Here is a 14,230-nt window from a genome sequence, read left to right as displayed (position 1 = left end):
TACTGCATTACAAATAATTGTGGTGACTTCGTTGGTTTCTCCTGCTGTTCATCTGCAGTGGGCAGTGCTTATGTTTCAGCCATTTTTGTCTTAGCCACTATTAAATCTTAATATTGTTCAGATAAAATTGAAGGTCTGGACAGGAATGAATGGCAATATAACAAAAACATGTTCCTAAACTTACTTGTTGAGCTGAAGAAACAGGCCAAATGCCATAGGAGAAAATGCCCAGCTGTTGAGGTGAGGCCAATTTAAATAAAAAATTATTCAAAAAATCAAGCTAATATTGATGGTACATAATCACTCCCTTCTCTTTTCTCATTAAGTACACTTGACCTAGGATGAGTATGAGGTTGGTACGATGTACCTTTGGCCATACACTTGATTCTGGCAAACTTAATTAAACTTTCTGCAATAACAGATGCGAGTATTTGGAGTATTGGTGTTTATGTTAGAAAATATACCTTGCAACTATTTTACAACCAGTAACTTAAGAGTAGTAGTGTTTTTAATATTAGATGTATGTTGCAAGTATGCAATTATGAAATATATATATTCCGTATATATAGTCGGTTAATGTGTTTGGATGTGGTGGAAAAAGATAATAATGAAATTTTAGTTTGTACACCCTTCCTCTTAATAAGAGTAAAAGCTCCTTTTAAGATAGTATATATAATGGAGCAAACTATACCCTGCTTTGCAGCTGATTTTAAAGAGCAGTAACTATTACTCACCATACTGTTAGAAATTTTTCTACGCATATAGATCCTGGATTAAGATCCTTACTATAGAGCAAAAAGACAAGTTTAGAATAAAGTCTGGCTACCTGCTTAGGTTCCCTGCCCCTCAGTGTCTGCTATACTTCAGCTGTTTCCACAAAAATGTAGTTGAAAGGAAGGCAGATAATGGGATTTACAGCAGTAAAGCTTTTGAGAATGTGCATTCTACTGGGCAAACTACTAATGTTTTTAAAACACTCTATGAAGTGGAAAGAATTTCTCAGAGTACTCTCTAACTGCAGTTGACTGAACCCTTTGCTAATTCTTCATTTTCCATTTTCCATGTTTAGAACGTACATTTTCAACAATATGTTCTTCCACATATGCCTTAAAATGTTTAATAATATTTTCAACGGGCATATGTGTGCAAATAACGTAGTTACATGCATGTGAAAATATGCAATTTTTTTCACTATGTTAAAAGAAAGTAAAGTTTGCTAAGTCAAGCTCATAAAGAAGGGAAAAATACTCAGAGAATCAAGGTTGCCTGATGTTATAATTCCAATACTTACATTTAATATTTGTATATGCAATTTGCTTTGGACTATATTGTCTTAAAAACTTGTACATTTTTATCATTGGGCCCGCAATGAAACATTTAAAATAATGTTTTTCAATAGAATATATAGAAAATAAATGAAATTTCTGAAAGGTTGATCTGTGAAAGTCACAAAGATGTGGTCCTGGTATGATGCACAGAGTAGTGCCTTTTAATTGCATAACACTTTGTAATAATTGTAATAATTTGAGGGATGTGGAATAACTAAATTTTTTCAGGCAAGCAGTTTTGTGTTTCTTTTGATTTCTACACATGATTTTTCCAAGGTCAAAGAAGCTCTTGATTTCTAACAATACATATCAGGGACTGTATTCCAGCCTTGGCAAATCCAAAATGAATGGTGTTAAGAGTATATAACTGCACAAGATTTTGAAATTACTAGGAAAGTGATGATTGGTAACTATGACAGACTACATAATGAATTCTATAAAAAAGAAAGGTTGTTGAATCTTGACAGGTAATACAGTGATGCTCGAATGTCATGCATGTCTCAAAACTTTTCTGAAAAACGAGAAGGTCTTGTGTTTACAACTTTCATTAAAAGCTATAATTTTGAGTTGAATCTCCAGACAGAAAAATATTATCTATAAGACAATTGTTTAAGTTAGTTTTCTGCCTCTTCATTCATTGAAAGAGGACAATACTGTTAAATAAGAAATTACATTTGTCATAAGTAACGTAAACATAAGCCTTCTGTTTTCTTATTAAAAAAAATAAAGGGGGGTGGGTGGTGGGTGTGTGAATTACCTAGACAGGCTTTGTATTTAATTTATGCAGTAATTACAGCTGACAGGTCCCTTTTCTCATTTACTTCCCAGATGATTCTCCTCTGTATCTCCCTATCTGCCTCTCTTTTTCCAGTAAGTTTCAAATTTCTAGTAGATGGAGACAATAAGCAAGAATCCTGTTGCAGAATTAAGCAATGTTAGGCATGATTGTTGTGACAGCTTCATGCAGAAGATTCCATTTAGTATTATATAAATATCAAATGATAATCAAGGTCAGGTATAAACTGTCAGGACTACAGCTGTAATAAATGCAGAGGATCAGAAAATTGCTTCATAAAGAAAAGATATATGGCCTTGTTCCAAACCCAAATTCATACCACCAGCAAATTAGAAGAGGGTGTTTCAAGAACACTTGCAGTAGGCCACAGTTACTGAATGTAAAGTGACATGTCTGAAATTGTCTCACTATTTTTCTGTTTATTTTAATTGGATATTATACACACTTGTCTGTAAACATCTATAATTAAAAAAAATTCTTCTAGACTTTTCTGTTTGGTTTTTTTCCTAAATGTTTGCAGTTTTCTCTCTCCATGTTGGAGAATTTTTATTACTTACACAGTGAAAAGTTGTTTGTGGAAACAGAGTATGCTGAGCCACAAAGGCTGCCAAAGATGGTCTTTCTTCAAGGCAAGCAAATTCTGACATGGTGGAGGTAATTGTTTAAGAAGATGTTTGTCTTTCTGTTGCTGAAGCATTGTGTGGCTGGTATGAACATGAACCCTGCCTGCATGTGAAGAAATTAATTTACCAGGCACAGTAAGCTTGTTTGATAGAATTAGTCTCAATTGAGGGAAAACAAGGGTACATTGCAAATAATTGTAAGTCCAGGCGTCAGTAGCACAATGACTGGAATATATCTCAAGTGGAAATATAAAAAGGACAGTGAAGACAGAAGTTGCTTTTTCAAGTTGATTGAGAATTGAATTCTCAACTATTGGTGTAAGCGTAGTGTTGCAATTTCTGATGGTGTAAGTCTCACAGACATCATACCAGTTTCTGCTCCTGGGCTATGTCAGTTGCAGAGGAACACACAGCAGGCAGCAAGATAAATAAATTCCACTTAATTAAAAATTTACTGTGGCAAAAGAGGAAGCTGTACTGCAACAAAGTGAAATGCCACTATTTTTGTAGGTTCTTTGTAAATTTTCCTCTTTATATTCTCTATAAAATTAATTTTAATTTGCACGTCTGATGACCATATGTATCTAGAATAGTCATGCACAGAATACAAATAGAAAATAAAGGTAAGGTAACCTCAGCTTACTGGCAAGAACAGTGCTGTGCAAAAATGCTTTAACTTCCTGTGCTGACTTGTGCATTCAAAGCAAAATGACTGTAAATTTACTCCACTGACATTGTTGAATGAACTGGGTCTTCGTGTAAAGAATCATGAGCTAGCATTCAAGTTATGCTCAAGGTCAATTCATTTACATTCAGTAATTAAAAAAGGCATATTGAAATGTGGTGAATCCTGAGTGGGATGCATGAAAGCTCATTTATCAGGCTATTATGATAAATATTTTGTGCTATTAATGACTTTCCTTCAGACATGCTTATGCACTCGCCCTTCATATCCTCTTAAATTTCTCTACCTTGTAAGTTTGACTGTCTTATGAAAAACACTGCTTCAAATTCCACTGTTAACAACATGCAGATATTCGATGCTCTGGCCTTCCCATAGGTAACTTTACATGTAATGCATCATTATTTAATCTCTTGCATAAGCTTACGTTAGATGATCCAGGTGTCTAATTTTAGTATTTTATTCAGTTAGCCACATTCTTTAAAGATTTAGCAACAAAAAGAATAATAGGTCTTTTTTCCCTTTCCTTTTTACAGGACATCATTTAGGATATAAGCTAGAGAAATTTGTAAAAGCTCTGTCGTGTCATGTTCCTTATCTAGCAGTCAGACAAGGATACATAACAGGATGTGGGTCTGAAATCCTCACAATCAGAATCTTCTGCAAGATTTTTCTTTTAAAATCTTCTCCCAGTACTGAGACATAGGAGCTACATGGGGAAGGGAGTCACAGTTTATAATAGAGCAAGCTTAAAGTCCTCTTGACAGTGTGAGAATGGTGCAATGGATATTATCTCTTTCCCTAAACTTTGAAATCTCAGTGGTTATATTGCTTATCATTACCATGTTCTTTTAAAAGTAGGTTATTAGTATACGTTGATATTTTGTGAGTTCCCAGACAACAAAGGACTATCTTAGCTGGAGTCCAGAGCATCCATTTATTGCAGCAATCTACATGACAGTGCCTTGACTTCAGGGGGGCTCTTACCTCACTAGAGGCATCAGTTTCCTGTGCCAAGAACTTCTCTGCATCATGGTAAGAAAAATTGCATTCTCATCCTGACAGAAATTATTTCTAAAAACTGTTTGCTCAGATGTTGGGAGGAAACTCTGAGTTTTGAGCACTGAGGCCCTACTGGGGACAAAGTGATGTTAAAATTTCATGAGCGAATGCCTATTCATGATGGTAGTTATCTTTTTCACAGGAACAAAAGTCATCGTATTTCATAAGCTCTGGCCATCAACGTTGGAATGCCACAGGCCGGAAGCCTCTTTTAGCTGACTCTGGAACCAAGGACTGACTCAATTTACTGGGGAAATGTTTTCTACGGAAGACTGGCTAATTCCTTCCACCTGTGCAACCTGCTCTTATTGTTCTCAGAGAGCAATGGTAAGAGATGAGCAGGTCACTGCACTACTTCTGTCCCCTTCTCACATTGTATCCCAAATCCAGCTTTAATTCACTTTCTTCATATGTGTGAATGAACAAAGGGAGAGCACTGGCTCAGGTGGGGGGTATCTCTCCCCTTAACTCAGAATTATCTCTGGGTACACTTAGTTTTAGCTGTACTGATGCTTTTAAAGAGATATTTACAGTTGTCCTTTAAAACGCCAGGTCAAATTACTTGGCTATTCAACTGAAGCTTGTCCCAGACACAGCTTGCTTTCTTTGCAACAAATTCCACAAACAATAAAATGTTATATTTTTCAGTAAGGAATCAATTTACTGCAGAGCATGCATTATGCAAACACACTGGCAGCCAATACAGCACTGTATGCAGCCAAGAGAAGATCAGAAAGGCTATTTCAGAAAAAGCAATGAATCTCAGGACCTTCCATCTAGCATTTAGGTTTGCAATGTAAGTTGACTTACCTTGAAAAGACAGGGGTGAACTCTAGGAAAGCTGAAGCAAATTAGTAAAAGGCCAATGCATCCCTAATCCATTTTTTGATGAAACGGCTTATCAGTGTCTCAACAATTGTGGTGGTGGTTAGGAATTTTTCCCCTCTCTAAACTGTGTAGCGGTGATTTCTCTCTCTTAACTGTCTAAAAATGGCTTGCCCTTAATGATTATGACTGTTGCCTGTGGAATTCTGCAGTCATCCAGTTTCAGTCTTCATGCAAAGCAAGATGTACCCCAAATTGATTCTGCACCATTTCAGTACTGGTAAGGAGATGGTTAATAAAGAGTTCCAGAGAACCTGAAAGTATTTTGAATACCAGAGGTGGATTTTGAGTTAGCAGTACCACACTGGAAGTGTTCCTAATGTATACATTTCACTTAGTTTTAAAAACATGTACATGATCAGATGGCTACATCTTTTTTCACACTGTGCAGATATATGCTAAATTGTTTAATAAAATAAACTGTGCAGTTCAAGATTTACGTAGAAGTGTAGTCTTTATTATTTTTACAGTAAATCTAGAGATGTTTCTGCCTGAACATAATTAAACAATGCTGTCTGTCCGTGTCATTCCTTTTTTCCCTCCATGGATAGTTCTGCTTGCAGACCAGTTTCAGCTGTGTTTGACAAAGTATGGAAGTCTCAAAAATATTAAGCAGCACAGTTACGAACCAGCAGCACCACGGGGTACTAGAAGGTATTTACTTCGTGTGGCAGCAACCAAAAGACAGCAGGTGATTGATGTGGATTTTGGCTGGTGTGGCAGCTTAGAAGTATAGTTAGCAGCAGCTAATTCCTGTATACACTTCAGAAAATGCACATTGGTAAAAGTTGAATTTCCCATCTATGGAGATAAGCTTCAGCTGGTGTTCATACATAACCAGAGAAGCTGCGCTTCAGTCTAGGTTTGGATTCTACAGGAATTGACAAAACATGAGTTCAGGATGTAACTTCACCATAACCCAGTTAAATATGCTGTCAGCCCCAGGACACTCCATGTTTTGTTTTGGAACAGTGGTTTAATTTTATTTTTCTGGGTTTCATCCTTCTTATGTTCTCCTTTTGATTCCTTTTTCTGCCTGTGCTCTCATTCGCTGGTATCACCTTTTACAGCTTCTCTTATCCTATTATTGTATTTGCTGTTTTGAACATACTCTGAGTCCAACGAAAGAAAAAGCAGGAAGTGAAATGGAATAAATGTCAGGCTTGTTTTCATCTCAGCTGTTAGTCCTGTGTACTGCATTTACATCAGCCCTAGAATCACAGCAAGCTATGCAAGCCCAGATTATGGCAATTTTCATCTTATCTATATTTTAGGTTTAGGCGATGACCATAGCTGATTAATATATGTACAGCAAAACAGATCAGTCATAAACCTCACACAGAGAAAATCCCATTCAATCATTAATAATGGTGGCTTAATCATGCCTGACCATTGTTAGTGCTTAAAGCATACTGAAAGAATTGAAGGCGTTCTTGGATAGGTAGGCTTGCATATCTTACTCTAAATCTTTGGCAGGGATGGAACCACACAGGGAATGTTTGTGTAATACAAAATCTACTTTTTTAAAAAAAAGGCAATTTAATTATTTGTTTAACATAAATCTAAAAGCTTTGTCACTACAGTATGGACAAATAGTTTTGTGCCTGGAAATACAGTTGTATTTTAAAGTTTAAGTGAAATGTTTACCACAGAGGATCAGGAAAAAAAAGCATCTGCTCTGGAAAAGGACAGAAATTTGTAGTAGGTTGTGTTTACTTGGAACATTAGTGTTCTCTTAGGAGGCTGGCTTTTGATGGTATATGTACTGACATTAATTACTCTCATGATATTAAAAGATTTTCAGTAAATTTTCATGCATCATTATAAGGAATGAATATCTTCCTCCTTCTACACATTGTCCAAGAAAAAATTAAGAGAATCCATTTATCTTGCAATATAACAAAAGTTCTAAATGTATCACTTAGTGGTAGATGTTACAGCAGCCTTTAGGACCTTAATTACTTCTGTTGTTCTTAGATGCTACTCCCATGAAGCATACCCTGGGAAAAAGATAAAAGAGGAACCTCTTATTGAAGGTGAGTTTGTTTTGCTTGACTGATGCCTGGATGTTGTATCTGAACTCATAATGTGGACCTGAAATGTCTTGCTTTGTGGTTTCATTTCACAAAACTGAACTAATCTCTGGCGATATTCTGCTTTCATGTAAATATTGTACGTAAATGCCAAACTATGGGTATTCCGTATGCTGCTTCATCATTCTTCTTATCTAGTTTCATTGGAGAACGTAATGGATGTTCTGGTTTCAGATGACATTGTACCTTTTCAGCCTCCAAAAAAACATTCACCTGATGAAAATCCATAGGTATCCAGGTTTCACTTTTTCTGTTGCTTGCTTGTTATATGATGAGTGAGAATTCAATATCTCACTCCAAAAGTGGAAAGTAACTTTTTACAATACGTGCACTTAGAAATATAATTCGAGTAAGAAAGTTTGGAACTACAGCAGTTCTTGTGAAAGAAAAGAAAGAAGATTGAATCACCAGAAAAAGAAACGGAGACATTTCACTGAACTTGCTGGATCCAAACAATGTGTTGGTGTTGCTCTTCCCAGGCTTTGTTGTATTTGTATTATTGTATAGCTTGAGCAGACATCAAGGAGTGAAGTGCCACCAAAATCTATAACTCAGTCAGGACTTCAGCTGAGATAAATTTTACCTATTCTTTCTTTGCGGTTAGGAGAATTATTTACCTCATTTGGAAAGCTGTATTAGAAAAATGATACACAAGTGCTTTCAAAAAAAATCTGTAGAAACTGAATTTCATACCATACTGTCTTCAATGATTTCTTGTGTAAATCACAGTACATACTGATTTTGCAATTTATGGTTTAATAGGACTTGCAAAATGTTTCAGTTCTTAGTCTAGTATATTTTATATTCAAAGGGGATTGGGTTTTGTTGTTCTGTATCACATCAGCATTGTTTTCTAAGTGTATTTTCCATGTACTTCCCTACAGCTACTTAGACAATACTAAAGGTTTCCTTGTTGCAGTGCTTTATGGCAAGGCTTTTGAAGTCATGAAGGGGCAGGCTGGCACTCAGCTCCCACTGACAGCATGATGTCACTTGTGCTTTTGAAATCTCATTAATGTTTTATCTCCATGTCACAGAAACCCTGTTGTAATATTTTATTTATCTAACTAGATGGGTTTTGTGACTCTTTCTATTATTTTTTCTTTCAGAAGTGTGATTTCTTTTGTTTTGTGTGTGCAAGAAGTATGCATTTGTTTTATCTTCATGATATTAATGAAAGATTGGAAGGTGCTTGTGTTTTCAGTCATTTGAAGTGAACAACAGTCTTTTAAATAAATGTGAAATGATATTTTTGGCAGTATTTTAGACTGGTTTACTCAACTCTAGAAATGTATGTTACCATTTAATAGGATAAGTATCAGAGCTTTAGAGCTCTATGTAGTGTGTGTATTACAGAATTCCACTGATAATACTGCATTTCTGTCAGAAAATCATCCTTTCTCAGTGGCAGATATAAAGGTGAATTTCTGAGATTAATGTCTTTTTCATGTTTCTAGCATGCCAACAAGCATGCTATGATATTTTATAGTTAACCTGCTCAGAATCATTCAAATATTTTACGTTGATATATTTCTATCTTTGGGCTTTTGCTGAACCGCTGATTTGCTGTTCCTTATTAGAGCTTGTAATTACTATGTGAATCAACTGCCTTGGTTTACGATCTTACAGTGCATCATTGCCACTCGTGTGAGAGAGAGATAGAAACAGGTATCTAGAGCCATTGTTTTGCCAGATTACCAATGTTCGATCTCCATTTTCTTGATTTTACTATAAAGTGTAGACTGAAAAGATCTTTTAATGTTGTATAATCATCACTGTAATTATTACAGGGTTCCATGGCATTCATTTATCCTATTCAATGCTCTTCAGGTTTTCCTTAAAAATTAAGGAAATGAAGAAAGTAAAACTATAATGTGTATGTATGTTTCCATAATTTAAATGTCTTGTGGTATCTTTTTATGTCAGCAGGATATTGTACCGCATTCTCATTTGGCTACTAGTGTGGGGGTGTTTAAGAATACCCAAATGACTGTCTTAATTTTAAACTCTGTTGGAGTAGCATTTCCTATATAATCTTTTTGACCAGCTTTGATCCTAGAGAACTTTGATGAAGCTACTAATTAGTTTTTTGATTCATCTGTGTTTAGGAAAGAGCGATTTATTATCGTAGCACCCGCTTGTGCCACTGATAATTAAAAGACTGTCAGCATTTTCATTATATAGCTCTAGTCTTGCAGGAGAGAATCCCTCCCCATCTGACACTTTGGATTATTTGTGAATGACTAAGGCACTCTGAAGAACTTGCTACTTAGGCTAAAATTGACTGGAAACAGCATTCCCATGAACCACCCTAGCCATCACTGCTGTGAGGTAAGCATGGCCTGTCACTCTTTTCTGTTAGGAAAAACAAGAAATTGAAACATTAGGAGCAGACCCCCATGTGTTTTTTGGGGGGAAGCTAAGCTGTGCTGCAGATAAATGAATTAAAAAACCCAACAAGATAAGAAATAGATTCGCCTTTTTTAGAAGTTCAGCTTTGTATAACTTCTTTATAAACCTATAGAAATAATCTGTTGTTGCCTTCAGGAGCATTTTTATACCCTGATAGTTTTGTTAGTAGCCAGACTCTCCATTCCTCATTTTTGGCACATGATCTGTTAACAGTATGTTATATATCTGCTTTTAAAAATCTGATTTTCCAAAATACACGTATGTCCTTTGCTCAGCCTATGATGTAAATGCAGTTAATCTGTATTCAATTTAGGGTTGCAGCTGGCTATTAGCATATATGAAAAAACGTGGTTCATATAAGGTAGGTGATTCTTCACGTTGTTCATATCCCATGCATTTACCATATCATATTCTAATGCAAAACATATACAGGTTTAAAATTATCAGCAATTCTGATTTTTCAAGAATCTGCAAAATTGGACTGTGACCTACGAGAATGAAACTCTTTCTAGAATGAGACAGTTTGGTGGCTTTCTGTGCCTTCCTGAAAGCCCAAGGTGAATCCATGGCTGCTTATGTCTGCTTATGTGACTTACTCCAGAAACAGCTGCTCACTGTTGCAGGCAAGGCTCTAAAATGCTGCTTTGAAAATTTATGTATGTTTTATAAAAAGGAGATATAGCACACTAGCAGATGATATAAATATTACTGCATAACAATAATTCAGTTTCTTTTTTTTTTAGACTCTTGAAGTAATGCATTATTTTTACTTGGCTGTCAGTGCTTTTTACATTTATAAAAGTGAGATGGCAGGGGAGGAAATAGGATTGTATTAGACCTCTACTTGCATTTTACGCGTTTGTGAAAGACCATATGTATGGTTTATAAATTCTGTTAAATCAAATTCCTACCACTTATCACAACATAAATTTATTTTTTTCTATCTAGTCTCATTGACTTGCTTAAAATAACTTCTTCCCCCTCTTCATTTATTTTATAATTTTCTCTATTGATAAATCTGCTGTCAGAAATAGTAGCTTCTCATCAACTTCCTCCAGCCTGTAAATTATTTTTTTAATAAGCAGCTTGTAATTGGCATCTTTAAGGGAAACCAAACAGCAGTGTTTTATAATTGGAAAAAAAATGAAGCAAGCACTGTATGTTCTGTCACATTGCTCCAGTTCTGGAGGTCTTGGCCTTTGGAGGACAAAGGCAGATCTACTGTTGTGAGTTCTAGAAAAAGCGAGCATAACACACTTCTGTGTCAGTGTTTATCAGAAGGGAGAGAAGGAGAGGCCCTTGCCTTTGGACAAGTAAACTGAAATTGTGAACTACTGAATTTTCTTAGTTGTCTTTGACCTGGAAGTTGTGTTTTTTGCTGAACCACATTAGCTGTTTGGTAAACCTGCGGATTTTCAGCACAAGACAGAAAATTTTCTTTTAAAAACCTTCCCCATCCTCCCATCTCCCAGCAAGCATGCAGGCTGTAGTGGATTGTTAAGGACATGTTTAGCCATACAGACTTTTAAATCAAAGTATGATACTACATGTGTTCTGAAATAATTGTTTTCTTGCATTGTAATACAATGTACTAACAAAAGACAATGAGTATTTTCACATTTAAAAAAAAATTAAAATGCAGTTAAAACCACACACACATTTGGAGTTGCCCAGTACAAAGAAAAATTGCCATTTTAATGCAGTCTGGTACTTGTGACTGTTAAGTTCAGGGGAGACAGGAGATGACATGCACAGAAGTCAGTTCAGGGAAATAACGTGTTACAGACTTGGTGGAATTTAATGTTGTTACTTCTCTTGTTAAAATCCCCTGCTACCAGTTGGCTGGGCTTAATTATTGTTTTTGAATTTTGCTGAACTTCAAAGACAGGGAGGTGCTTTCAGATCTGATATGTAAAAATGAGAAATGATGTTGGAAGTTATTCTCAGCCAGATAGAACACACAGTTACTGTCTTATTATTGCGGTGTAATATATCATCAAAGAACAGATAAACAAACCTCTTCTGATTAGTTTCCACCTCATTTATCTACTTTGTACAAATTAACTATTGTCCTTGACATTTAGAGGTGAAACAGTCAAATTCTAGTACTTACAGGCAATAATAATGATATTCTATGTATATAAAACCTTTCCCGGTTTTGCACATCACAAATACTTTTTTACAAATGTGGTTTTGTTATGTGTGAAATATTTCATGATCCCACTCTCCTTTCTCCTCAGCTCTTGTAGTTTATTGTTTTAGGATAGAAATATACACATGACTTAAGCTACAAAATTGCTTTTATACAGTAATAAGTGACCTCTGGCCAGAAGAAAACATCTGCTAATCAGGCAAGGTGACATGACACACTTATGGGGTGGAATGAAGGGGCATATTCTATCCAATTTAAATTACTAGTAGGTATTTTCAGTGGATAAGATGTAATTACTCCAAAAGGTACAGTTAGCCATACCTGTGGGATATATCATAATCATGCATTGGTGGCTCTGACCTGATGTTTACATTTTGTCCACCGTGGTGGTGCCACTGGCTCTGTGTTGGTATTGATGTTGACCCGAGGGCAGAGTGCCCAGCACTGAACCACCTCACACATCACACTCTCTCACTCTCCTCCTCCCAACAGTGCTCCTTCTGTAGTACCTTTCCAAAGGGCTTTAGGTTTTGGAAAATTTTTCTGGGGTGCCTCTTTTATGGCCATTAAAAATTGAATTTCCATCAGGCGTTAAAAATTATTTGAACAGATGCTTATATTGAAATTTAGTAAATTTATCCACTCTTCTGCTTAATGAATTTAAATGTGTGTTTCTATGCCAAAATAGTTTAGAATGCACATAATTTCATAACTTTGTGGTGCATTGGAAAGCTTTTTGGAAATACAGCCATAGCATCTCTGACTCATAAGACAGTATTGTGGAAACAACAGGGCAGTCATTGCTTTGTGTTACCCGGTAACTCCAAGCAAAATATCATGTACTGGAATGCAGTCCAGAAGAATAAAGCTGTTGCTTTTGCCCTAAGTGGGAAGTGGCAAATGTGGATTTCAAAGAAATGCTGCCAGCATTGATCCAGAATAGCCAAAACTGATCCTTGAAATACAGTGGCCTGAAGGGGCTGCGCTATGACTGGGTGATTTCAGCATGATCAGATATATTTTAGCTAGTACATGTTTAGCAAGGGCAGTCACTTTAACTAGCATGTGAATCAGAAGATTTAGAAAAATCTAAGATTAGTTTCTTGTGTTAAAACTTGAAGGCTATTGCAAAAATAATTTTGGTAATACAATTTAATGAACAGCTAGAGAGAGAACGTATCTTTCGCATATTCTGTACAACTTTAGAGTATAATTTATGTTTCATTTTATTGTAGCCTGGAGTATGTGTATATGTACATGCCTATATCACGCAGGAAAACTAGTAATTTTTTTTAGTTGTGAAGCAACTGCTATAAAAGAAGTGTATTTTAGAGATCTAATCCTCCTTCAAATTTATTTAGCCTTTTTGAAGTAATTAAATGTAAGTTAGATAGAAGATGATACTTGTCATAACTTCATCGACTGTATTTGCCTGTAAAGGGAGATTTGGTTTTAGAAGAATTGATGATTTATGTTAGCTGGTATCTAGACTTTGTTTGTAGGCTCAGGTTTTTTACTGTGAGAATTGTCTACTTCTTTCCCTGAAAGCAATGGATACGGGAAATGACAACAGAACGTACCAACCATACCCGGCGTGATTCTCTACCCCCCGGCTCCAGCCAGGGCAGGGGATGGGGAATGGCGGGTTGAGGTCAGACCTTAACAGTTCCTCTCTGCTGCTCCCCCCTCCTCACACTTTTTCCCTGCTTCAGTGCGAGTCCTCTGCACGGGCTGCAGTTCCTTCAGGAAATACCTGCCTTCTCTGGCGTGGGGCCCTCCCCGGGCTGCAGTGTGGGTGTCTGCTCCCCGGTGGTTTCTCCACAGGCTGCGGGGGAATGCCTGCTCCCGCCCCTGGAGCACCTCCTCCACCCCCTTCTCCTCGGACCTCGGTGCTCGCAGGGCTGTTCCTCACGCTTTCCCCTCGCTGCTGGGCAGCGTTTTGCCCTTTCTCAGAAATGTTTCCACAGAGGCTTGGACAGCCTCGCTGACGGGCTCAGCTGTGCCCTGCGCTGGGGCGGCTGCTGAACCGGTCGGAACCGGCCGGAACCGGCCCTGTGCAGCACGGGGCAGCCCCGGCCTCTCCTCACAGAGACCCAGACCCCCCCACAGCCCCCACTGCCAGTGCCTGGGCACGGACACCCGATACAAGTTACTTCAGGTTAGGCAGGCACTTACACTGTGTACATCTGTACACATC

General features: G+C 37.0%; 1 long non-coding RNA gene across 1 annotated transcript in view; it reads left to right on the top strand.

Annotated features, from left to right (window-relative positions):
• The window catches only part of LOC115346045, a 145,779-nt gene extending 138,365 nt beyond the window's left edge, over window positions 1–7,414 (top strand). The window contains exons 7-8 of the long non-coding RNA XR_003925006.2: window positions 4,634–4,818; window positions 7,354–7,414. This is a non-coding gene — a long non-coding RNA (uncharacterized LOC115346045). The remainder of the gene's footprint in view (window positions 1–4,633; window positions 4,819–7,353) is intronic.
• The last annotated feature ends 6,816 nt before the right edge of the window (window positions 7,415–14,230 follow it).

This window comes from Aquila chrysaetos, chromosome 9 (genome assembly GCF_900496995.4).
Source record: "Aquila chrysaetos chrysaetos chromosome 9, bAquChr1.4, whole genome shotgun sequence".
NCBI classification, from domain to species: domain Eukaryota; kingdom Metazoa; phylum Chordata; class Aves; order Accipitriformes; family Accipitridae; genus Aquila; species Aquila chrysaetos.
Note: the sequence above shows the minus strand (reverse complement) of the source record. Positions and strands in the feature narration are given on the sequence as shown.